Source organism: Homalodisca vitripennis, chromosome 2, assembly GCF_021130785.1.
Source record: "Homalodisca vitripennis isolate AUS2020 chromosome 2, UT_GWSS_2.1, whole genome shotgun sequence".
NCBI lineage: Eukaryota > Metazoa > Arthropoda > Insecta > Hemiptera > Cicadellidae > Homalodisca > Homalodisca vitripennis.
Genome location: NC_060208.1, coordinates 218997575 through 219023196, shown reverse-complemented (window position 1 = coordinate 219023196; position 25622 = coordinate 218997575). Strand labels below are relative to the sequence as shown.

The 25622-nt window shown below is 32.9% G+C and overlaps 1 protein-coding gene and 1 long non-coding RNA gene across 2 annotated transcripts in view; one reads left to right on the top strand and one right to left on the bottom strand.

Moving 5' to 3' along the window:
• The window catches only part of LOC124356003, a 210295-nt gene that overhangs the window by 50821 nt on the left and 133852 nt on the right, over positions 1 to 25622 (top strand). The gene's annotated exons all lie outside the window — the stretch shown is intronic.
• LOC124355412 lies at positions 8001 to 24949 on the bottom strand. Its single transcript, XR_006921761.1, has 3 exons — positions 24816 to 24949; positions 16624 to 16740; positions 8001 to 8363 (listed from the first exon to the last, which is right to left on the bottom strand). It is a non-coding gene; the product is annotated as an uncharacterized LOC124355412 (long non-coding RNA).

Genomic DNA, 25622 nt, shown 5'->3' with positions numbered 1-25622 from the left:
CAACTTGAATTTCTATCAATTTCTCTGTTGTGTCTATATTGTCTAGGAATCCACAAGTCACGGTTTTGTTTGTAATTGGACATCGTCACTCTCACTTTGTTCCGAGTTAGGTTGTAACAGTCAGCAACAGTCAACTTGAATTTATCATATTTCTCTGTTAGTGTCTATATTGTCTAGGAATCCACAAGTCACCGGTTTGTTTGTATTGGACGACGTCACTCTCACTTTGTTCCAGTTAGGTTGACAGTCAGCAACAGTCAACTTGAATTTATCATATTTCTCTGTTAGTGTCTATATTGTCTAGGAATCCACAAGTCACCGGTTTGTTTGTATTGGACGACGTTACACTCACTTTGGTCCAGTTAGGTTGACAGTCAGCAACAGTCAACTTGAATTTATCATATTTCTCTGTTAGTGTCCATATTGTCTAGGAACCCACAAGTCACTAGTTTTTTTGTATTAGAGAATGATACTGTCACTTCGGTCTAGTTAGGTTGACGTCCAGCAACAGTCAACTTGAATTTATCATATTTCTCTGTTAGTGTCCATATTGTCTAGGAACCCACAAGTCACTAGTTTGTTTATTATAGAGCATGATACTGTCACTTCGGTCTAGTTAGGTTGACGTCCAGCAACTGTCAACTTGAATTTATCAGACTTCTCTGTTAGTGTCTATACTGTCTAGGAATCCACACGTCACCGGTTTGTTTGTATTGGCTGACGTCACTCTCACTTTGTTCCAGTTAGGTTGACAGTCAGCAACAGTCAACTTGAATTTATCATATTTCTCTGTTAGTGTCTATATTGTCTAGGAATCCACAAGTCACCGGTTTGTTTGTATTGGCTGACGTCACTCTCACTTTGTTCCAGTTAGGTTGACAGTCAGCAACAGTCAACTTGAATTTATCATATTTCTCTGTTAGTGTCTATATTGTCTAGGAATCCACAAGTCACCGGTTTGTTTGTATTGGACGACGTCACTCTCACTTTGTTCCAGTTAGGTTGACAGTCAGCAACAGTCAACTTGAATTTATCATATTTCTCTGTTAGTGTCTATATTGTCTAGGAATCCACAAGTCACCGGTTTGTTTGTATTGGACGACGTCACTCTCACTTTGTTCCATTTAGGTTGACAGTCAGCAACAGTCAACTTGAATTTATCATATTTCTCTGTTAGTGTCTATATTGTCTAGGAATCCACAAGTCACCGGTTTGTTTGTATTGGACGACGTTACTCTCACTTTGGTCCAGTTAGGTTGACAGTCAGCAACAGTCAACTTGAATTTATCATATTTCTCTGTTAGTGTCTATATTGTCTAGGAATCCACAAGTCACCGGTTTGTTTGTATTGGACGACGTTACTCTCACATTGGTCCAGTTAGGTTGACAGTCAGCAACAGTCAACTTGAATTTATCAGACTTCTCTGGTAGTGTCCATATTGTCTAGGAACCCACATGTTACTAGTTTGCTTATATTAGAGAATGATACTGTCACTTCGGTCTAGTTAGGTTGACGTACAGCAACAGTCAACTTGAATTTATCATATTTCTCTGTTAGTGTCCATATTGTCTAGGAACCCACAAGTCACTAGTTTTTTTTGTATTAGAGAATGATACTGTCACTTCGGTCTAGTTAGGTTGACAGTCAGCAACAGTCAACTTGAATTTATCATATTTCTCTGTTAGTGTCCATATTGTCTAGGAACCCACATGTTACTAGTTTGCTTATATTAGAGAATGATACTGTCACTTTCGGTCTAGTTAGGTTGACGTACAGCAACAGTCAACTTGAATTTATCATATTTCTCTGTTAGTGTCCATATTGTCTAGGAACCCACAAGTCACTAGTTTTTTTGTATTAGAGAATGATACTGTCACTTCGGTCTAGTTAGGTTGACAGTCAGCAACAGTCAACTTAAATTTATCATATTTCTCTATTAGTGTGTCTATATTGTCTAGGAATCCACAAGTCACCAGTTTGTTTTGTATTGGACGACGTCACTCTCACTTTGTTCCATTTAGGTTGACAGTCAGCAACAGTCAACTTGAATTTATCATATTTCTCTGTTAGTGTCTATATTGTCTAGGAATCCACAAGTCACCGGTTTGTTTGTATTGGACGACGTTACACTCACTTTGGTCCAGTTAGGTTGACAGTCAGCAACAGTCAACTTGAATTTATCATATTTCTCTGTTAGTGTCCATATTGTCTAGGAACCCACAAGTCACTAGTTTTTTTGTATTAGAGAATGATACTGTCACTTCGGTCTAGTTAGGTTGACGTCCAGCAACAGTCAACTTGAATTTATCATATTTCTCTGTTAGTGTCCATATTGTCTAGGAACCCACAAGTCACTAGTTTGTTTATTATAGAGCATGATACTGTCACTTCGGTCTAGTTAGGTTGACGTCCAGCAACTGTCAACTTGAATTTATCAGACTTCTCTGTTAGTGTCTATACTGTCTAGGAATCCACACGTCACCGGTTTGTTTGTATTGGCTGACGTCACTCTCACTTTGTTCTAGTTAGGTTGACAGTCAGCAATAGTCAACTTGAATTTATCATATTTCTCTGTTAGTGTCTATATTGTCTAGGAATCCACAAGTCACCGGTTTGTTTGTATTGGACGACGTCACTCTCACTTTTTTCCAGTTAGGTTGACAGTCAGCAACAGTCAACTTGAATTTATCATATTTCTCTGTTAGTGTCTAAATTGTCTAGGAATCCACAAGTCACCGGTTTGTTTGTATTGGACGACGTTACACTCACTTTGGTCCAGTTAGGTTGACAGTCAGCAACAGTCAACTTGAATTTATCATATTTCTCTGTTAGTGTCTATATTGTCTAGGAATCCACAAGTCACCGGTTTGTTTGTATTGGACGACGTTACTCTCACTTTGGTCCAGTTAGGTTGACAGTCAGCAACAGTCAACTTGAATTTATCATATTTCTCTGTTAGTGTCTATATTGTCTAGGAATCCACAAGTCACCGGTTTGTTTGTATTGGACGACGTCACTCTCACTTTGGTCCAGTTAGGTTGACAGTCAGCAACAGTCAACTTGAATTTATCATATTTCTCTGTTAGTGTCTATATTGTCTAGGAATCCACAAGTCACCGGTTTGTTTGTATTGGACGACGTCACTCTCACTTTGGTCCAGTTAGGTTGACAGTCAGCAACAGTCAACTTGAATTTATCAGACTTCTCTGGTAGTGTCCATATTGTCTAGGAACCCACAAGTCACTAGTTTGTTTGTATTAGAGAATGATACTGACACTTCGGCCTAGTTAGGTTGACAGCTGGCAACAGTCAACTTAAATTTAATGTATTTCTTTGTTAGTTCCATATTGTCTAGGAACACAAAATAGCTGAACAATAGGCGGGAGATATCCGTATTAAAACTAATAGTATTTTCCTCAGTGTATGAGGCCATAGACCGCCAAACTGTGGGGATCTGGGATTTCCACAAAAGTTACCATCTGTAGTGTTGATTTATAAACATTGATACTTACAAAATTATAATTCAAAGATGCACATATATGTAGATTATTCAAAAAGTGGATACTGTAATTTTAAATAATTTACATATAACAGATATGAGATTCAAGAATGGATTTATCTCCAAATCTGAATTGTTTACCTTCTCATGGAGTACAGTCTGTCATTTAAAAAACATAACTGTAAATCAAGTCGTTGTTTTTTATTTATTATTGTAAATTCAAAATATTGTTGCACACAACAATGTATTTTACCGGAATCATTAAATGATTGGGCGGAAATAAAATTAATGCAGAGAATCTGTATGGAATTAATTATCTTTGTGTATATCTGAGGTTTTATATAAGTTTCCTTGTTTATTTTTATTTAAGTTTTATTTAGCCATTATTGTCATTTGTAAAAAATATTTGAAATAAATGGCAATGGGTCACTTCCATATTAGGTCAATTATTTTTAATATTCGAGTAATTTTAATGAGAAATTCAATCATAGCTCGTTTATCAATAAAACTATCCTATTGGAATTATTATTCAACTCACTGTATTTGTACATTCAATGATAATATTGAGTAAATGTTACTTTTTTTACTTGTTTTCACACTTCATAATATCCCCAGTCAAGGTGAATTCTGAGAGATTTTGCGTAATTGTATTTGTTTTGCAGACATAAACAATAATATTGATGTATTTATGTTATAGTCTGAAATTTTGTTGTTTTTATTTTGTGCTGTTAGGCGAATTTTTAAAACTATTAGTTATAGTTTTCAAAACCCCCAGACATTTCATAAAACGCTATTGTGAAAAACATATGAGGTTATTTGTTATATTTTATGCTTTGGATGGATATCTTATCTTTTAACGCAGTACATGGATTTAAATATAACATTTACTGAACATGTTGAAATGAGCCTACGCATCTTGGAATACACTGTTTAACTACTTTAATAATGTATAACCAACCCAGTTTCAACGTTATAACGCGTTCATTCCCACATGAGCACACATTTGCATATCTCATAAAGGGAGGTTCGAATGGCCCACCATCCATTTCACCATGCAGATTATTTTCCATCTGGTTTATTGTCATTATGATATGTACATTAAATGAACGATAAACCAACATAGCGGTTACGTTTCGGTAATCTTTGAGATTGGGTTGCGCCCTAAAATTTATCGTTGAGATAATATACGTTACCAAAGATTGGTGAGTGATAATTTATAATTTTATTGGAATCCATTTATACGTATAAATTTAACATTTAATAACTTAATACAGCATTAATGTACCCTAACATGTTTTTATAGCTGCGATATTGTTACGTTTAGTTATCTTGTTACTTATCGTAGTTATCTTCATGCCGTTGCATACTTAAAAGACCACAATAATGAGTATCTTAGAATAGTAGTATTTACATTATTAAAAGTATAAAATACCATTAAGGTAATATTATATAATTTATAATAGAAAACCCGGCAGCAGCAGAACAGCTACTTTTGCAGTAACGTGGTGTACATGAACAGAAACAATTACATAGTGACTCATAGACTCCACATCGCATTGAGTAACATGGATCTTCGTAAAACTCTATGTCTACATCAAAATTTAACTTTTGCAAAATGTAAAAACTATGAAAGAGTTTTTTCTGGATATATCAGGCCTAAAGACAGACAGAAGTGAAATATGTCCTGCCCTTCAAGTGATATATTTTGATAACGCTCAGCCAGTGCCCAGTGCACTGCCACGTTTTAGACACAATACCATAGTACGGTAGAAAAACCGGGTCTTTTCACACATACGTAGGTAGGTAGGATTATTTCAATATGAATGTATAGCTCAATTTAATCTTTTTCTCAGTGTAGCGTCTGAATCTGAGAACATTCCGGGAGTCAAGCCTGTGACAGTTTCAAATTCCTAAATATACTTAGGCGTAACGACCATTAGCGTGGTAGTGATGATACATACGTTTTTTGGCTAAATAGAGTCGAAAATGATTTGCAACTTAACATCACATGTTAACAAAACATTTCAACAGAAAATTTAGAGCAATTAACAAGAGTGTACTGAAGGGCTTTGCTTAGTGGTAAGTCTCTCGAGTCCATATCCAGACGATTGGCCAGTACTGGCTATCCAGAAAGTAACAGACGTTTTTAAAAGGTGCGGCAGTGGACGGGGCTACAGGTGCCATCTTGGTATCAAAACGCTCTAGCGTTCAGTACGTATCGAGCTGTAGTCAAGCATGCGGTCTGTATCTCTGTTACTTATCTCACTGTGATTAATTAAATGTGTGCTGCTATTGAAAATCACGGATTGTGAAGTGCATTCAGTGATAAGGTTATTGCTAAAAAAACCATAAACCAAATTATATATATATATATATATATATATATATATATATATATATTGCCAATTTTACGAAGTTTATGGAAATTGAATAATTAATGAAAGCAGAGTAAGGCAGAAATGTATTGACTTTAAAAACGTCTGCACCTATGTTGATTACCATAGTCGGAGCGGTCGGCCTGACATACTGAATGAATATTTGATGTTGAAAATGAATGAAAAAGTTCATAAAATCGTCGTTTCACAATGAATAAACTCTTGAAACATTTCCCACGAATTCATGTTTACTTCATGTATTTGATATAAGGAAGCTTGGATACCACAACCTTTGTGCCAAGTGGGTTCCAAAAATCCTTACGGAAGATCACGTAATTTTGAAATCTTTCACCATTGTACGCAATTTAAAAAGTCATCGAAACATTACTACTAAATGCATTTAATATTCTACATTAAGTACTGGTTTTCGATTTTATAAATTATATTCTTTCACTCGTATTTATATAGAGATAACGTGTTTGCACATCGGCCACTAAATACCACAAATTGTTTTTGTTTATATTCCGGAAGAATTAAAGACTTAGGGTTACTGTAAATACTTGTGACTTATGCGAGATTGATGGTTAACGTGGGCACAAACTTTTAATAGGATAAGGAACTTTAAATTAGTTAAACTTTGTCACTTAACCATTTTTACGCGTCGTTTGACATCAACTCTGAGACAGTGGACTGGGGTTCAGCAACTCACGAATATTGTTAGCTTAGTTTCTATTGTACAATTATGTTACTTAAAACGACTACAGTGACTGTTTTATTTAGTATTTTCTTAGAGTTATATATTGTAAACAATTAAATTATGGAGTAACCTTGAGTTAAAGAGGCTAAACTAAATTCAAAAATATAATTCTTGTGTTCTCAAACAATGATAAAGAATGAAATGGATTATCCTTATTCAAAGTGAAAATTCGATATTTAAGTCCACATGTATGTTAAAAGCTAACAGCTGAGCATTTGTAATGTATTTTTATTTTAAAACTTAATCGTGGAACACTCAAAATTCTAAAACACAAATAATAAAATTATAGGTAAAGTCCGGAAATAAGATAAAAAGGGATCATCCATATCCTAAGTCAAAATCAAGATATGGACTACACCTATGTCCAATAACTAATAGCCAAGCCTGTGCAATATATCTGTATATTTTACAACGTAGTCTTGTAAAGCACATAATTCTCAACGATGAATAACACAATTCTAGGTAAAGTCCCGTAGAAAGAAGAGAAATAAGCGACCAGAGACAGATGGTCACCTCGGGACCCGCTATGACAGTTGGGAAGTCGATAAAGAACTTTATCCCCAAACAGGAATAAAATGATTCCACTTTTGGTCTTTCAGTTATTGGATTATAGACCAGGGACATATTTTTTAAAGTTTCTAAATTCCTTCCTATTACTGTATTTATAAATAACCAAACGTCATGTCCTTAGGTATTGATAAAAAATGTGTACTTCAAGGTTACAAGGACAATCTTTATTTGTTTCAAAGTGCAGTGGTTTACAGAGTACCCATAAGAAGACATGTGAACTAAAAGAGGTCCTCGAAGTGCTTCTCATGCTCATTGTGAATACTGCCTAGAGCATTTTCGTAGTTCAAGAACAGAAAAAATTCAAGAATAGATTAAATTTATTGATAGATTTTAATAAAGCATTCTAATTTTTAAAGTTATTTAACTATTATATAAATTTTTCTTAAATAAATTACAGTTATAAGTATGCCGTCACTAAATTTGAAAAAATATAATTATGTATAATATTGTTGGGTCAAAGGCCAATAAAATAGCCTATGATTAAATTAATATTATAAAAAACTGTATTCAAAAGTTTTGTAATTGATGATAGATAATTTGAAAAGATAAGAGATTTTGAACATTTTTCATTGATAAATTAAATAATAAAACAATACGTTTTAGTATTGCAATCAAACCTCTTCTTCAGGTGTCAGATTTCAAATTATAGTTTAAAGGATTTAATTTTCCCTTTTCTTTGAACTGACGTCTGCACTTTAATTTTGCAATTTTAATATAATTTAGTACATGAAATTTATTTGATAAGAGTTGTATTGACTTCGCCTTTATTAAGAAATTCTTAGTTAAAGAATTTGGTTTAGTAGTTTAATTTTTCCCTGTGTATTGGAGATCAATCTAATACAAAATGGAACTTTGAGGAGAAGTTAGGAAAAAGCCGTAAATTTTATTCAGGTCTCTATCTAATTCAAGAGAAAGGCAAAAATACATTTTTAATTATATGATATGTAAGCCTCTGGTAAACATTATGAATATACATATATCATACATATATCACATACATTGTTATTATAACTCGCATGTATGTCTAATACTCTCAAGTGAAAGTTCCAAAACAATTGTAAAAACAGTTCGCATTTTCGCATTGAATAAGCTAAAGGGAAATATGTTGTCAGTTACTGCCTTGGATCAGTGCCACATTCCAGTCAGAAGGCTCCAAATAGTCTGAAACTTCATGATTTTCTGAACACATCAATTGAACATTTACTTGAATACTATAGTGCTATATAACGTTTTCAATATAATAATTCTGAATAAAATTGCATATCAAAGTACCAAACTTTAAAGGCTGAAAAAGAATTTGATATAACAATATTTATTGTGAACTTATTAACAAGTAATAAATTTTATGTACCTTTTTAAGTAATACATTACTCTAAAATTATATGAAAATGTATATACATTCATATCGTCTCGAAAATTCTCACCAACTCAAAATTTTAAGTGTTCAGAATAATCAAATATGAAATGTAGCTATCCACAAAATAAAGAATAACACATGCTTTCTATTCAATAAGACATTAAATTATTCAAGGGACAAAATATGTAATGTTAAACATGAAAAAGAACACTTACTTTTGTATCTATGTGCAACAATATGCAATTCCTTGTGTACTGGTGTACGAATTCCAGTGTTCTTTTGTGTTTTGTGTGTGTGATTAACTGTCTTCTTTACAGCACTTACTTATCTGAGGTTTGAAGATTAAAGAGAAAAAGAAATTTGAATCAGGTCACCATAAAAAGAAGATAATCAATTGTAGGAATATTTTGATGGAAGCTAGCAGGCAATGTAGTTCTTTTGAAAATGTTAATATTTCTGGTGCATAAAATGACGAGAATGAGACATCGCAATGTATATGTACAAAATACTTGTATAAGACAGTACAAGTATATAAAAATATCCAGTTATTAACAGTCCTAACATTACATTAATGAATCATACGGTTTAATTTTACTACTATCAAATAGCTTTACTAATTCAGTAACACAATAATTTTCAAATAAAAGTTAAACGAATTTAACCAAAGAGTAAAGTTAAATAAAAATTACATACATTTAAATATAGGATATCGTGTACAAATGCAAAATACAGGATAGGTGCACGATGACGTGTAATATTAGGTTATGTACACAACACTTAGTGAATAGAGGATAAGCTTATGTTTTTCTTGCAGTTTCTTTACACCAATTCTCAGAGCCCACAAATGACCAAACTGAGCGGTTGTGATAAATGACTGAGAGAAAAGAACGGAAACTTTAGATAAATATTTATGAAGGTCATTAGTGTGACGAAGTGGGCACAGTACAGGGTGTGGTGGATATGTGCTCTTTTTAGTCGAATAGATGTTGTAATTCTTAAAATATCTGAACTCTCTTCTTAAAATATTTTAAATAACAGTATGTGGACATTGTATTTCAGTTATATTTAACAGGCAAAAATATGTCTCAATATAACGCGTTGTGTATATGATTTTTCTACTAAATTAAAAAAATGTGGTTATATATTTTTACTTATTTGTATGTTCCTAGTTATGTGTGACCACAGATTTTTTTCGAAATTACTAAACTGATTTTAATGAAACCTTTTCAAACAAAATGTGATACCCTAAAGTTATCTGACTTAAGGTTTTATTATATATTAAACAAGTACTTGACCAGAAATTACCTTGGAACTTTCACATTTAAAACCGTATGGGGAATCGAGAAAAAGTAATTTGCGGAGATACAGTTCTCAAAATAAATTCCTTCAAAATTGCGACAAAACATAATTTTTCATGTTTGAATTGAAGTGTCGTCTTTATTTGAAGCAATATCACAAATCCGTCCTAGAGTGGCAAATCAGGATTAAATGCAGAGAAGGGAATTTACGAAATAAATATAAGGCACGTCAGAATTTATGTGAGAAGCTTCTTATATACATTATGTTTTTAAATAATTCTTCTGTAGGTGTCCTTTAAATGAACAACAAATAACATGGAATAACGAGATGGAATATAATGGCGAAATTTAGTTTTCTTTGAAAGACAATAACTTAACTCTCAGATGCTAAGGAATATATCATTGATTATGTTAACCCTGATATCAGGCTCCTTATTAGATGGGATCTAACAAAAATAGAAACTTATTTTAATAGCTAGTCCTGCCACCTGAGCGTCCTTAAGTGCTCAGAAGGCTTTATTATGAACATGTTAAACTTTAAATTAGGATATTTTATCTACAGTGGTGGGGGGTGGGGTAACGGAATATCACCGGGTCAGTAATGTTAGATGCCATCTACGCTCCAGCCTGACCGTGTCAGTCTTACTGTTAGGTACCGTCTACGCGCAAGCCTATTGATGTTTGTTGTCGTCATATGCTTTAATATTATATTCGTGTTGTCTGATTATTTATTAGTTTAAGTTTGTATTTTTATAATGGCAGGATCTGTTGACGAATGTCTAATTATAAATTGGATAGGTGCTCCAGAACAACTATCAAGGTATTTAATTGTCCGGTGCAGAAACACATATTTACAGTATGTAAATTCGACAGCTGCAGAAGATCCATATGTGCAGAACACACTAAATCAACTTTACACAAAGCAACACATACATTGCCGCCGTAGACGAGTAATCTGTACAGAGTAATATACATTGGCATGTAACTTTTTAAAAATTTTGTTGACATATTAAACATAATTTGTAGTAAACTTTATTTTTAATATGAATATTGTATAATAAATATGTGTTTAAATACGTCTCAATGCAATTCTATGCAAGAGATTTAACGTTTGAATTACAAATACAGGCTTAGTTATTCTATTTTGTTAAATATATACAACTATTACAAAATCATACATATTTATATAAAAAAAACTATAAAAACCAATAAATTAAATGAAATAGAAAAAAACTGCTTTAGCAGAAAACAATTTAAAATTAAACGATAAATTTGTAAAATGTTAGATGCAAACTATACACAAGCCTACAGGCGTGTCCAGGTAGACAAGCCTAATGGCGGGTTAATGACCCTAGTGGTAGCCTAGTGGTGTCATTACTAAAGGGGATATGAAAAATGTGCTCTGGGGCCAAGGCTCAAAATTATCTTGAAAATTGGAATCTTTCAAACTACTGTAACATACCTCAAGTGGGAAGACTCCTAGTCTAGATCAGTGTCCGAAAAGAAACTTCTGAAGGTGTACTTTGAATCACGACATAAGGAACGACGCTGATTAAGATGACAGGACATAGTTTTCATCTAATGATCATAACTTACCCCGCCGATAACAGGTAACATATAATCTTTTATAGTAATAGTCTTAGTGACGACATCACTTGAGATAATATAAAAATCCATCCTGTAGTAACGAATGTAGGACAGGAATGAGTGCAGAAAACGGATTTTTCTCAAAAATTATCAAATACATTAGAGTTCTCTGTCTATGAGTGATAATCTCAGGATGTCACGAATATGGTGATCACACCACGGTATAAACTAATAATAATCACCTCTTTAGTACCGTTAGACGGAGGGATAGAGTTAGAGAATAAGGAAAATATCTCATTCTTGTTGAAGCTAGTTCGCCGCTAGGGGCAATAAACTATGTTGAGAGGTTCTAATTGTACTTGAAAACCTGATTGTGTAGTTACAATACTTCACTAATTTTAGTGAAATCAATGCTGAATTATGACGTGTTCAATAGGTGACTAAGTCTCTTTAATCTTAGTCTCTCCGGATTTCATCTGCCTATCGTACCGTTTCGGAGCCAGCCGTCCTTGTGATTGCGGGGGTAATTCCCATCGATCTTCTTGCTCTTGAGCGGAAGCATGTATACGATGGGAATGGCACTGTCAGCCGTGCTACTGCCCGTTCGCACACAATGTATGAGTGGCAAACTCAATGGGAGACGGAGAGTCGAGGGACGTTGGTCTTTTAGGCTCATAGGTGATCTGAGGGGATGGACCGAAAGAGAGCATGGAGAGGTAGACTTCTACCTTACCCAGCTTCTCACTGGGCACGGTTGTTTCGGCTTCTACCTTAACAGAATGGGGAAGATCCCGAGTCCGGAATGCCAGTACGGGGATTCGGATGCGGACGATGCCCTGCACACCTTCTTCAAATGTAGAAGGTGGGAAACGGAGAGAAGGGAGCTGGAGGCAGCTATCGGGCATGTTTCGCCGGAGACTCTTATAGAAGAGATGTTGTCCAGTCCCGAATCGTGGAACGCTGTCGCTGCGTTCTGCAAGAGGGTGCTAAGGCAAAAAAGAAGAGAGCAGCTATAAAGCACCAGAATAGCTCATGCTGGTGGATTTTAGAATGAAGTAATGCCCATTGGGCGAACGATGGCACCCTCTTGAAGTAGTTGCAGAGATGCGTTCCCGAGAGGGTTTTCCAATGCCTGGACCGGTAGGTTTTTAGTGGGTGAGAGTCCCACACACCAGGGCGAACACCTGTCCCTGACGGTGCATAATGCATTTTCCTATCGCAAAAAAAAAGGTCTCTTTAATCAACAATAAAAGTAAAATTAATATTTAAAATTAGTTTCAATAAATGATGTGAAGTTATGACTAATCCAAATAGAGAATAAGTCATTCCAAACAACTAAAATGATTGGTTCGTAGAAAACTTTCTCCTAAGACTGTATGGTTGCAGGTAACATATCCGATTAATTGCTGAAATTAAATAACCAAACAGACCAGTTATTCCTACCACTATTCCTAAGCTATCACCAAGGTAAGATTCAGAAGGACGGTATATTGTTTCGTGCCACGGCAGTCGTTTGCACACTAATACCGAACTATGAGATACAAAGCTGCCTGTCTGGCGCGTTTTACCATTATAACTTCAAATTTTCAATAGCCTAATGCTCTTTTAGTACGGTAAAAATAAGGAGAACCACGTGCTCTTAACATAGCTTTTTAGTCCAGGAGGAGGAAAATTTTCCTAGCAAATATATGTCTTAAATTTTATTGAAAAATTAAACATCAACAGGTTCTAATTACGACGTATATTAACTAACGTTAAATTTGGTCAGAATAAGTACTATTAGGTGACCTATTATTCTAATATACATCTGATTTGATGAATTAAAGTAAATTTCCAGTGACTATGGTGGATAAGCATATAATAAGGATAAAATAGACAAATGTAACATCATGTGTCTATTGAATATAAAGAATCATAACCCTTATAAATATTTTAATTAAAAACATAATTTGTTTGTATAAAATTTACATTTTTCAAATTAGGCAACGGAAGTAACATGATAAGTCATTAAGATAGTGAGACAGCTCGTGTTGCTGTAACAAGTCTGTTATCTTATCAGAGGCCTCCCTGCTTTGCCTCATTAGGGGAGGTGTAATGTCGGAGACGTGCTTGTTCTTGTCTAACATGTACGTTGTTACATTTATACTTTGGAGGAACTTTTCACAAATTTGATAATATTGTTCTTTTGTATTACTGGATATATTTCATCAGGTCAGATAACACACTCAATATTTTATCTTTATTTGTTTATATATTTGATTAACGGCAATGCCTCTTTAAACAAACAAAAATCGTGTGAATACAAATTATATAATATTAATTATAATAACAAACTTTTAAAGATATACATTTAATTTAACAACAATGAAGTTAATAATGAGAAAGTAGGACTTGGGTGTAAATTTAGACATTGAATTCAAATTAATGAATATAACAAAATAAATTCACACAAAATAATAAATAATAAACAATAAATAAATATAGAGTAATATAAACGTAAATAAACAATGCTCTTTCCTTAAAGGTAACTTGTGGATCGATAAAGGTTATAAAATATCATAATACTACGTTACAGTATTTAAATCAAGTCTCTTCTACAGGTGTATAAACACTAATGCATAAAAATCGCACTAGCCACAATTCATCATAGCTTTAAGTTTATTTTTTATCTTATACATAAAAACAGTTATGCTTCCCGAAATGTGGATATAGGAACCCACAAAATGCAAAAGCTAATCGATCGCTGGTAAATTTATTTCTAATATGCGAAATACAATATACTATATAGCTTCACAATTAAAAACCATATAATGTAGCTATCCACATTCATACTGTTGAAGTGGGAACTATAAATCTGTTTATTTAGTTTTCTGACGGTGATGCAAATATTATATTTATGTGTCTGACGGTCAGTGCTAATGTTAATGTTAAGGTGGGAAAAGACATAATATAGGGAAAATGACGTTTTTATACTCTCCCTTTCGGCTTCTACCACAACTAGCGCAGTTGACGGCGGATTTCACATTTAGACAAAATTACTCCATAGATTTCAAGGAACCAAAATGTTGTATTCTAAAACTATAATTGTGTTATGTCACATGAAAAATGAGCGTAAGCACATTTATTACGTAAAACACACAAATAGCCTTAACACATCCATCGACAGGATTATTCGATCCCAGCATGTTTCTGAACGTTACAGTTTTGAGGACTGTTGTGAAAACAATATTTGTTGCGGGTATGTGACTTTGTAATGCATACTACACCGTTAATGCAATTTCATCTAAATTAAGCGTAGGTATTATATCGCTTGCCCAGATCGTGAGTCAGTGTTCCACATAAGCGTCCCCAACAATGCCTATTTTTAACAAATGGCAATTTAAAAGGTAAGTTTGAATATTCTTGAAGTGAGTACTTATTTTTGCGGGCTATGACTGTATGTTTTGCGCAGGGAATAACTTTTGTTTATGTTTTCACATGCTTTTAAAGTACAATCTTCACCAAAACTTAAACAGTCCGTTATATAAACATCTGATCTGAACTAACATGTCATTTAATGCATGTTTTACTGAAACTACAAGTAGTCAACAACTAGGCACTGGTGTATGTAATGAGGTGTGACGGAGCATATATATATATTTATATATATATTAGCACAGACCTCTTTTCTAAAAAATTTTGGTAAATTTCAACGTGATATAGCAAGAAGTGTTACATTAAATTTTCTTTTTTTAGCGAATGGTCAAAGTTCATTGAGCATTGATATACTAAAATCATCGTTTATATCAGAATTGGGATCGTTGTACATTTTTTTCAAATTGTAAAATTGTTAGCAACATATTCAATATCAGCTACATAACATGGAGTTTCTTCGTGAGATAATTCACATCAAATCTGAATTGATTTAGCAATTTCTACATTCGAATTAAATTTTTTTCGACGATGTAATCTTCGATTTTAATTATTTTCATACATTTTGATCAATTTCATTTCTGATAAGATTTGTGTCTCTTCACGTCGTAAAGGAATGTGCCATGTAACTATCTTTTTTCTGTATTCATTGAAGTCGTCGGCCATCTTAGTTTCTGCAACTTATAACTCTTGGTTCACTTCTTAGTATGTATTCTCCTTTATTATCTTTGTAATACCTAGATACAAAATGTATCAAATTATCTGATATTTTCTCAAATTTATCAAACTGACTAAAAATGACCGGTGCATCATTCTCCAGGTTACTCACTTCTTTTATAGTCTTTTTGTTTCCTTGTCGTTCAATGGGCTATAATGTTGGAATTGAAACAATAATGGTTCACAATCAAATATTTTATTATAAATATATAAAACAAGCTGGTAATGAGTGTAATTTTATATTTAAAAATTTAGTTTATGTCGATAAGAAATCATTTAATAATTAGCAAACGTATCTTTTCAAGATATATATATATTCAAAGCCCGTTAGAAGAGGTAGTAACTTCTGTCGGTCAGTCCCGTGACTGAGTCCCGTAAATGCCTTTTTCTTATCCTGGAAAATTATGAATTCTAGTAAAAATATAGTAATGGTTAAGTAATGATTGTATAACTATATATTTAAACATGAACATTGAAACAAAATACTTACTTAATAATAAACAACGACAGTTCTAAATATCCTACGTTGTGGTTCTACCTCCAAAATGTAATTAATATAATATTACAATTTACTTTACACTCTTTAAAAATTGCTTGTAATATACAATTACATATCTCTTAACACTGTATATGTCTGTAGCAATATGTCAATAGTTACAATAAAAAGTACATTCCACAACAAGAACAGCGCATTTACAATAAAAACCAACACGGAACATGTGGGCGCCTGGCAGTTATGGAAGTCCATGATATATGGCAATTGTTGCTTGTTCCCTCATAGTTACAACGTTTTACTTTTATGTTAGGCAGTTATTTGCCCACCTCTGAATATTAAATTTGGCTTCATCTCTTGACACTGTAAGTTGTCTTTGTAATAAAATTATTCAATTGATTTATATTAAATTATCAGCAAGCAGTCACTTTTGTAAAGCAGTATAAATTATTTATTAAGCTCTAGGAAGCGAATGGCAGATTGAGTCTTACAAACGAATGGCAGTCAAAGAGATGAAGTTACAGTTAAGGCCTTATTAGTCTCGTTAACATATTTTACCTTTGATGATTCTTGTTCATTAGCTGGAAGTGATGCTCTGCTCGGGATCAGTAGAGATACCGGCGCGTCGATCGCTTGTGCGACGGTACGACGAGAAACGTTCTTTCCGTCGTTTGGCTGAAAAAACAAAGATAATGCTAATAGGCTTTAATCATATTAGGTTTTAACAAAATAAGGAAACTTTTACTAGGTATTGATTACAATACAAGTATCGTCTAACTATAAAGGTATAAATGAAATGAAAAATGAAAATTCGTTTACATAAACAGGCAAAGTGCGACATAAACTATTATAATGCGCGAAGAAAGCTTTACTGCTTTATTGAATTTTGTATTATTTTAAATGGTTAATACCTTAGTTATTAGCCTATCACTTAAGAGTCTGGAAAGGTGTTATTTTCACGATACTACCAAAATATTATTTGTTTTCCGATAAAATACCTACAAGAGAAAATACATCAACATGTGTGGATATGGCATTCTCACTAGTGGTGAAAAGTCAGCTGTTGATTCTATTCTGTTATTAAATTATTTAAAATATTTAAAAACCAAACAGGCAGCACTTGGGAACTTAACTATTAATAGCAATGCTTCACACAATCAAGAAATAATACAGGTTCCGAGCAAATAATAAAAAATGTACAATTATCATACATTATTAAACCAAAAAAGGATGTTGCCATTTTACGTAAATTTAAAACTGTAATGGTAGTACGTCACGTTTTCAGAAATGATTTCATGATGAAACTGCATATTTCAATTTATTTCTAAGAACGATAAGACGTACATTTCTGGGTATAGGCCGAATTATAGCTTTAATTGTATAACATCCTTAAAAATATAACAAGAATATTAAAAATTATTTCCTGGTAAACCAACTTATTTTTAATTAAACTAATCTAGAATTTCAAAGTAAATTATTCCTTAATTGTGTTGTACTTAACTTAATTTTTCATTTCCAATTAAACAGCTTGATTTTACAATATTTCTATCAAGATTAATGGGCCGACACATGAAGGAGAGGTGCTGTGACACCTAAGGATCAAGGTCCTTAGTCCAGAAACGTAAGTGACAAAGGCTCACAGAGATCCTTGCTTTACAAAGGGATTTTGAGATTTGCCTCGCGGAATGACAAAAGTGGTGTCAAACATGTTCTTATTGACACAAAGATTTAATCACAGTGGCTATTATTACTGGGTGTTTTGTATTAAAGGTGGTAAATTAAGTAAATAATAGAATATAGCATAGTAGTATTCAGATTTAATTATTACAATTTTAATTTTAATTTGTGACTAAAAGAACTGTCGGATCTAAACTACGTTGGTACGCTTTAGTCTAAACTGATATGGTACCTTCAATTTATAAAGCTTAACCGGCATCTCTTCAACTGAATAACAAAAAGCAACTAGGATAGAGGAAAGCATTTTTCTTATCAGATGTAGGGATAAAAGTTATTGCAGGTTCATCTATTATGGAGGCTTCAAGTATTTCATTGTGGTTCCAACATTTATTTATTAAATGTTGATTTCATGAATCTAAAGTTATTGAACCAAACAAAGATACATTGTTGGTCATAAAACCAAATAGTATCCATATCCCAACACTGAGCCTTGTAAGAATGTTAATATTTCTATTGGGTTTAGTTTTATATATATATATATATATATATATATATATATATATATATATATATATATATATATTTCCTATATCTTTATATTTAAAGATATATAGTATGGATGTAGTTAAAATATTACAATAATTATATTTAAGATTATATTGTTATGAGGAGGAAGTTAAATATTATGTATTACATTATTAAATTTATACATTCGTAGATTTTTACCCTTATTTTAAAAAGTCTACTACTACTAAATTTTCTTCTAAAAGATGTTCATTATTACAAATGATATAAAGCAGTAACACATTAATATTGCTTAGAATTTGGAAAAAATCTTAAAATTTTCTGTACTGTGCGCCAAGAATACCATTTGAACCAAACCAAAACAAAAATATTGGATTGGGGCTAACAAACTTTTTGTAATAAGTTTACAAAAACTGACAAGCTTTATGCTAATTAGACTAAATTTCAAGAAATGCGTGATATAATTATGTAGCATAAACTAAGTATGATTTTTAAACAGATAGTGTTCAAAAAGTTATACACACTTGATATTAAGAGGCAATTTTGCTATAGAGGCATTAATTTCACCCGTTGGTAAGTTTTGTGAATGAGTTTTGTTATAATTTTTATCGTTAAAATGGTATTTCCCGAAATTAATTTTTTCTAAATTTATTATGGTTTTAGTCCCTCAGTTTGGAAAGTTAAAATATTTTAGACAACAAACTTACCTAATTCTTAGTCAAAAACTCTCGACATGTAACGGGTTGATATTGAGATTCAAATTTGAGTGTCCCACTTTTAGAATGTTTTTTTTTAATTAAATGATACCAGCTTACCTAATTTCTCTATGTGATTTAGTAGTTTTAAACTTTTTTTATAACTCTAACGCTTTTCCGGATATATTAAGTATACTTCGGCTGTATCTTAGACTTATAATAAAGTCATAGTTACTTAGGTATTAAAAACTGCTCTTACAAATCACTATACATTTTGTATTATATATTAGATTTCTACAGTCATTTTAAACTTCCATAAAATTAAATACTATCTGTTTGCATTGCAATATATTTAATATAAAACTACAATATTGAATAAAACACATAAATATTTTTAGGGGAATCTGTATGGGCATCAGAACGAGCTTATAAACACAAGGGCAAGGACAAAGATAACCATAGACAACTCTGCAGCCGCCGCAGTACACAGTATGACATCTACTGGAAGTCGACCGGAGCTAGAGTGTGTTACTCCAACTGGGACACAGACGAGCCGGATGTGTTCTGTGAATACCGCTGTCTGGCAGTCAATGACGTATTTAAGTGGTGGATCGGCAAGTGTTCCGACAAGATGCATTTATTTTGTGGGTTAATTAATAAAAAATAAAAAAGTGTTGCTGTCATAAATGTACTTGTTTGCTCTTTGTAATATGTTTATTTACAAGATAGATCTTAAAAGTCGAGTAGAAATATTTAATGGCGAATGTTTTGAAAATATAACATAACCCTAAGAAAATCTGTAAAGCATAATGTAAAACTCATGTTTTGCAATAGTTTAATCCTTATTCTGTTTACAAAGGATGCCATGATTTATTTAGTATGTAGTTTTTAAATACAGTTTTCGTCCAACGTAGTCGATCACGTAAGCTTATTATCTTGCCACAGGATAAAGAATGCCAGGTCATGTTTCCTGAGAAACTCCATAGTTTAATAAAGTTATAGATTAAGTTTTATTGAGGTTAATAATTAATTAAGATGATTAATAAATAGTTTATTATTTTTAACTAATTAAGGTCACAGGTATTGTATAATTAATTTAGATAAGACAACGAATTTATTGGAATATTATTAACATTAAACAAATAAATTGTAACTTTTCACTATCATAATAGCAAAATATTAACAATTTAAAATTTATGTGGAGAACACGTAAAAAACTTAGCTCTTACGTCGCCTGGTAAAATATGACATTACTATTCCTCTTTTACATCATTAACATTAACAATACATATGATGTATTTTTCGATTGATCTGTTAATTAATAAATACTAGTGTTTCCATAACGCTAAAATTCTGATAACACTAAAAATTATCATTTAAATGATTCTCCTATGCCTATTTAAACCAAAATGACGTACACGTCATGGACACGTAGAAGTGATTTGTATTATTTATACAAAATATATAGTTTACGAGGATTTGTAAGACTTTTTAAATAATAACCAGCAATTTTTATTTAATGTAACGTTATTATTTTAAACGATAACGATAACGAAACGAAAATAATAAACGATAAATGTTCAAAACATATATTTTGGATGATAAATCATTTCGAGTCAACCGCTATCAACAATTATCGTTCATACTTAGTATATTTATGTAACTGTAAAAAAACAAAGAGTTATTGTAAAGTATGATAATTACAATAAAGCGCTTGCGATAATTGAATATTGACGATGACACCATATTAGTAGCTACAATCAACATTAATAGCAGTAGTTACCGTTAGGTGGATAATATAATTATGGTAATTATTTATGCATACAAGAGATTGCACTATTCATGAAACTATGCATTATAAATTTATCATAGTCTTGCCAGAGACGTGGTTCAATAGACACACTTCCAATAATTCTACAATACTGTAAACACTCTGTCCATAAACAAAAGATATGCTACCACCTCTTTTACCATTTCAAAATAGGCATATTAGCTTTTTTTGGCAGCTGTCCTAATAATTATATGTTCTTTATGAAACAGGGGATAACTCACAATGTGATGAAACTGTGTCGAGCGATTTCCCAAATATAAAACTCTCACTTAGGTAATAGTTGTTTTATTGTACACAAAAAATATTCTCTCAGATGGTTCTCAATCTAGCAATTTATTAAAATATAAAACTTTAAAACTTGCTCCAAGGGAGTGCCCCAGACCTCAGCTTAACGGGGAAGTGCGGAAGATTCCCCAACTGCTTGGCGTTTGTAAGAACCCTCACCCCCCATTTGGTCATCCTAGATACGCCTATGTTTGTAATTAGTTCCTCCAGAGGAGTTTTCATAGTTTAATGATCTTTGCAATCTCGAGAGATATTTTTATCTTGTGCCGTCGAGTTTTCTCTGTCTGTACAAGGGGAAAAAACTAGTGCACCTCAATAATGGCAACAAAAGAAAAACATATTTTGAGATAGTATAGAGCAGTTAAGTATTAAAAATTCTAGAGGGCCTAATCAAAAATACTTGAGAGAGGTAATAATATTACAAGATGAAATTGGAGATAAGAACGGACAGATTGTGTGCGGGCCAGTAATATTGACCTAGACTGATTGATCCGTTTACTGATCTCGATAGCTATCATAAAGTGAACATCGCCTAACTTTAACAACCGCATCGTGCTCTGATTGGGTGGAATACGAGTTATGTTTCAAATGCTTCTAAAGGAGCGTCACCTTGAATACTGAAATAAACTTGGAATTTCCCATATTACATCTTAGGTAAATATATCGTTATTTAGAAAATTTAACCCTTTAAGCGTCATGAAAAATTGGACCTGATCATTGATTAAGTTACAATGTTTTTAAATTTCCAATGTGTAAAGTTAAATTTATTTTCTTTTCTATATGTCAAAATAGAGTTGTTTAACGGTAAATAAAATTTTTTTAGCCCTTTTTGGATTTCCTAGGCTAATTTTTAACTTTGAGAATATCGTAGAATAGCAGTATAGTTGTCACTATATTTTTTATAATTTATTCAGTAAATAGGGGAATGAAACACAGTTTTACAGATAAACATATACTACATTACAAGCTAATAAAATTTGAAAAATACAAAAGTAGACAAAGAGTGTTTATTTGGTGGCGGGCTGCCACAACTAGCATTCCGCACGTCTCCCGCAAGCCACTGTTATCGCGTGGACTTTGAACCTTCTTATCGCTCGGAAACCTGTAGGACGGCCTTGCGGGGCTTGAATTATGTTTCTTGCTTTCTGATAACATCCTTATGACCGTATTAAAATATGAAAAAGTTTGGGGTTGATCAAGTAATTGCTCAGAATTACCAAATCTTGAAATTCCGAATCGTCTGGATTTGCTATTCACACGAATAATGGTAACAAACACTAAATAAACACTGGACACTGCTGAATATAATATGAATAATTTACTTTAAAAAGAATAGGACACAACAGAAAATTAGCGATAACCGAAATACATGTGCGTGTACCGGACGCTTCTCACTAACTAACTGACTACATGCCTTGACGGGAGCTCCCGTTAATGACTTTATGAAAGGCGCGGGGCCACGCCCGCTGGACAGTGTTTGGCCAATTACAAGTCACTGCCACTCCCATTGTAATAGAATTTGAGGCAGGGCAACCCGTCTGTATGTCGCATGACTACTAGAACCATCTAGCAGCAAAATATTCAACTAACATAGCAGTAAGAAAATAAAGAACGCAAAAACGCGGATCCACGGCAATAACGTTTTGAGCTTGTAGTGGCCCTCCGCGGATCCGTGTCAATAACGCTAGTAAGGTTAAATCTATGCATTCCATCCTGTCTATCTGCTCTATCAAATAGCCATTGAAAATTACAGCCATTGAAATCTTCCAAACCAAAGAAAAATAAGGATATTGTTCTTTGTACTAGTCAGGTAAGTCGTCGTACGCAAAACCCAACTGTACTGTAATTTTGCCCCGATCGTCAACCACGATTTATATTATGACTTAGAAAATGAATTACTGTCCACATATTGATCCTGACCTGGCCGTCAGAAATATTATCTTACGGAATAACCCCTGGATAAAATTATATAAAAGAGGTCGAATTTAAAACCACCCCTAATTCAATGAGGATAATTAATAATTCTATTTATAGAATGCACGATTTATTGAATGTATTCTTATATATAATCTATTTGATATAACAATCAGGTTATGTTATACAATGACAAATGCCATTGACACAATGACCACTGGTATAGCCACGATCCTGGAACTGGCAATGGGCCGCACAGCCAACGTGAAACTCTGTAGAGACATTGTAGATACTGACGGCAGTCCAGAGATAGCTGATGCAAGGGTTTCTCCTTTCTTTTATATCTAGTTCTAGAACATACGATGTATTAGAATGATATTAACACACCATTAAAGTACATTCCACTGGCGTATTAGCTGGCTTGGTAGAGCACCAAGGGGCAGCACTACCACTATGAGGAGGCTATAACATGTTGATGCATTGGTAGTGAAGGTGGTATTGTGTTATATTTTGTCTATGACTTGTCAGAATAGATCCAGGTACTTTATTAATAATAAATTTCTTCACTAAGTTGTTATTTCCACAAATCTGTGAAAGCAAACCAAATAAAGTAATACATAAAAATATATGTTATTACTTAAGGCTTAGAATTCATAAAAATTATCCTTAGACCATGATATCATCATTAGCTATACCGGTAGTGTAATTTTATTTTGAAACAAACTATTTATGAATGAGGGTCCCGCGTCAGGGCCTTTGTATTACATTTTCGCATTCCGAGAAAAGACGTGGTTTCCGTAGATATATACTGCATTCCGAGTATATAGCATATATGTAGTGAGAAAGGCTGTTTCATGAAATATTTTTAATTCTGATTCAGCTCACCTTCCGCTTAGTTCAGCGTTTGAAATCACGCTTTCACAGACTTGACTCCTGGAATATGGAATTCATAGTAGTTAAATAGGTAGACAAGATATATGTTTTCAGAAAATTAATGTCGAAGTTCTGTAAATGCAATTTTTTGTGATATCACAACTTATGAAATACACTTTTATATTTTAGTATAAAATGTATATGAAAGCTTTAGGATATGAGAAAAATTATTACTTGCCATATAAGTCTTGGTAATTTATGAACTTAAAGAGAGACTTACTAAACAATTTCGCGGGATAAAATTCGTGAATTATGCAGTGAGGAACAGGTGGACATAACAAAATGGTAACGGTTATCTCTGATTACGTCACTAAAATCAAAAAGAAGAATGCTGTTGTAAAGGTTGTGTCTGATCCCTCAATAATATATTGCTGGTAAATGTAAACAAAGTTTGTATAAACTAGTATTGTAACTACAAGTAGTGTAGTAGTAAAGTAACAAAATGTACTGTAACTACATTCATATTTTGTAAATTCAACACAATCATTATATTTGTTTTAACTATGTGGCACGTATTTCTGTTTCATATTATTGTTATGCATTACCACAATAAACACTTAACGAATGAAATATCATTTGGAATTGTGTTTTGAATTATACAATTATTATTAATTTAAATAACTATTGTACACAAACTTAGTATATTTACAATAATAGCAGCAAACATTGCAACCACTCTACGTAATTCAGAATATGCTTTCCTTCTTTTATTTTATATTTTACTAATTAAAATATTATAATAGTTTATGAAAACCAATTAATCAATTAATAACAGATTTAGCTTAGATAATATATAATACCATTAAATTATAAAATATTTAATTCCACATATTATAGAAAATTAAAGTAACAACTGTTCACGATTAAACGAGAAAATAGTAAAAACATACCAGATATCAAAGCCTGCTGATGTACAGGAACGGCTGAGACCACAAACAAAAGCACACACAAGATGAGACATGTTCTCTCGTACATTTTCCTCTCAACTGGTGTAAGATCGTTGTTGCTTTGAGACCAGTACAGTGTAGCCTACAGTTATATAACGGTCGTGATCGCAGTCGGGGAAGTACGGGAGAGGAGGTGATTCTCGGTATTGGGAGCAATTATCTCGTTCTATGTGATTTACATAACGGAGTTGACTGCGTGCAAAATAATAACCCACATCGTACTGCCGAGTTAAGAATGTGTGTTTTACACATCTCCTCGGTGTTCTTGACACTTCAAAACTGGACGCAAACTTTGAAACGATTTTTTCTTCAAGATACTCCAAAGGAAAGAATAAAAATATTATTATCATTAACGTGTAACGCGACCGATTTGGGGATTAATTGGTATCCGCTGCCACCACCGGATGATTCCGGAAAAAGAAATAAAGTTTATGCAACAACGTTTGAATTTTAAAAACACTGTTTATTAATGATTAATCTATAAAAATTACTCAATTTAGATTGGTTAAAAAGGGGAGAGCACTTCTGAATGATATAAAGTATTGAATTACATTTCTGAAAGAATTTAGAAAAGTTTTAAAATAGGGCAACAGAGAGTTACATGTCTACGAGTCTGAGGCCTGAACTAGACTAGCTTCCCAGCACACGCAGGTGCTGACTCTGCATTGTCAGCAGTCTTACTGCTGACCTCCTCAACAGTGCTGTACACTTTACAATTATTATTACGTCTTTAGTTAAATTTTACTAAAT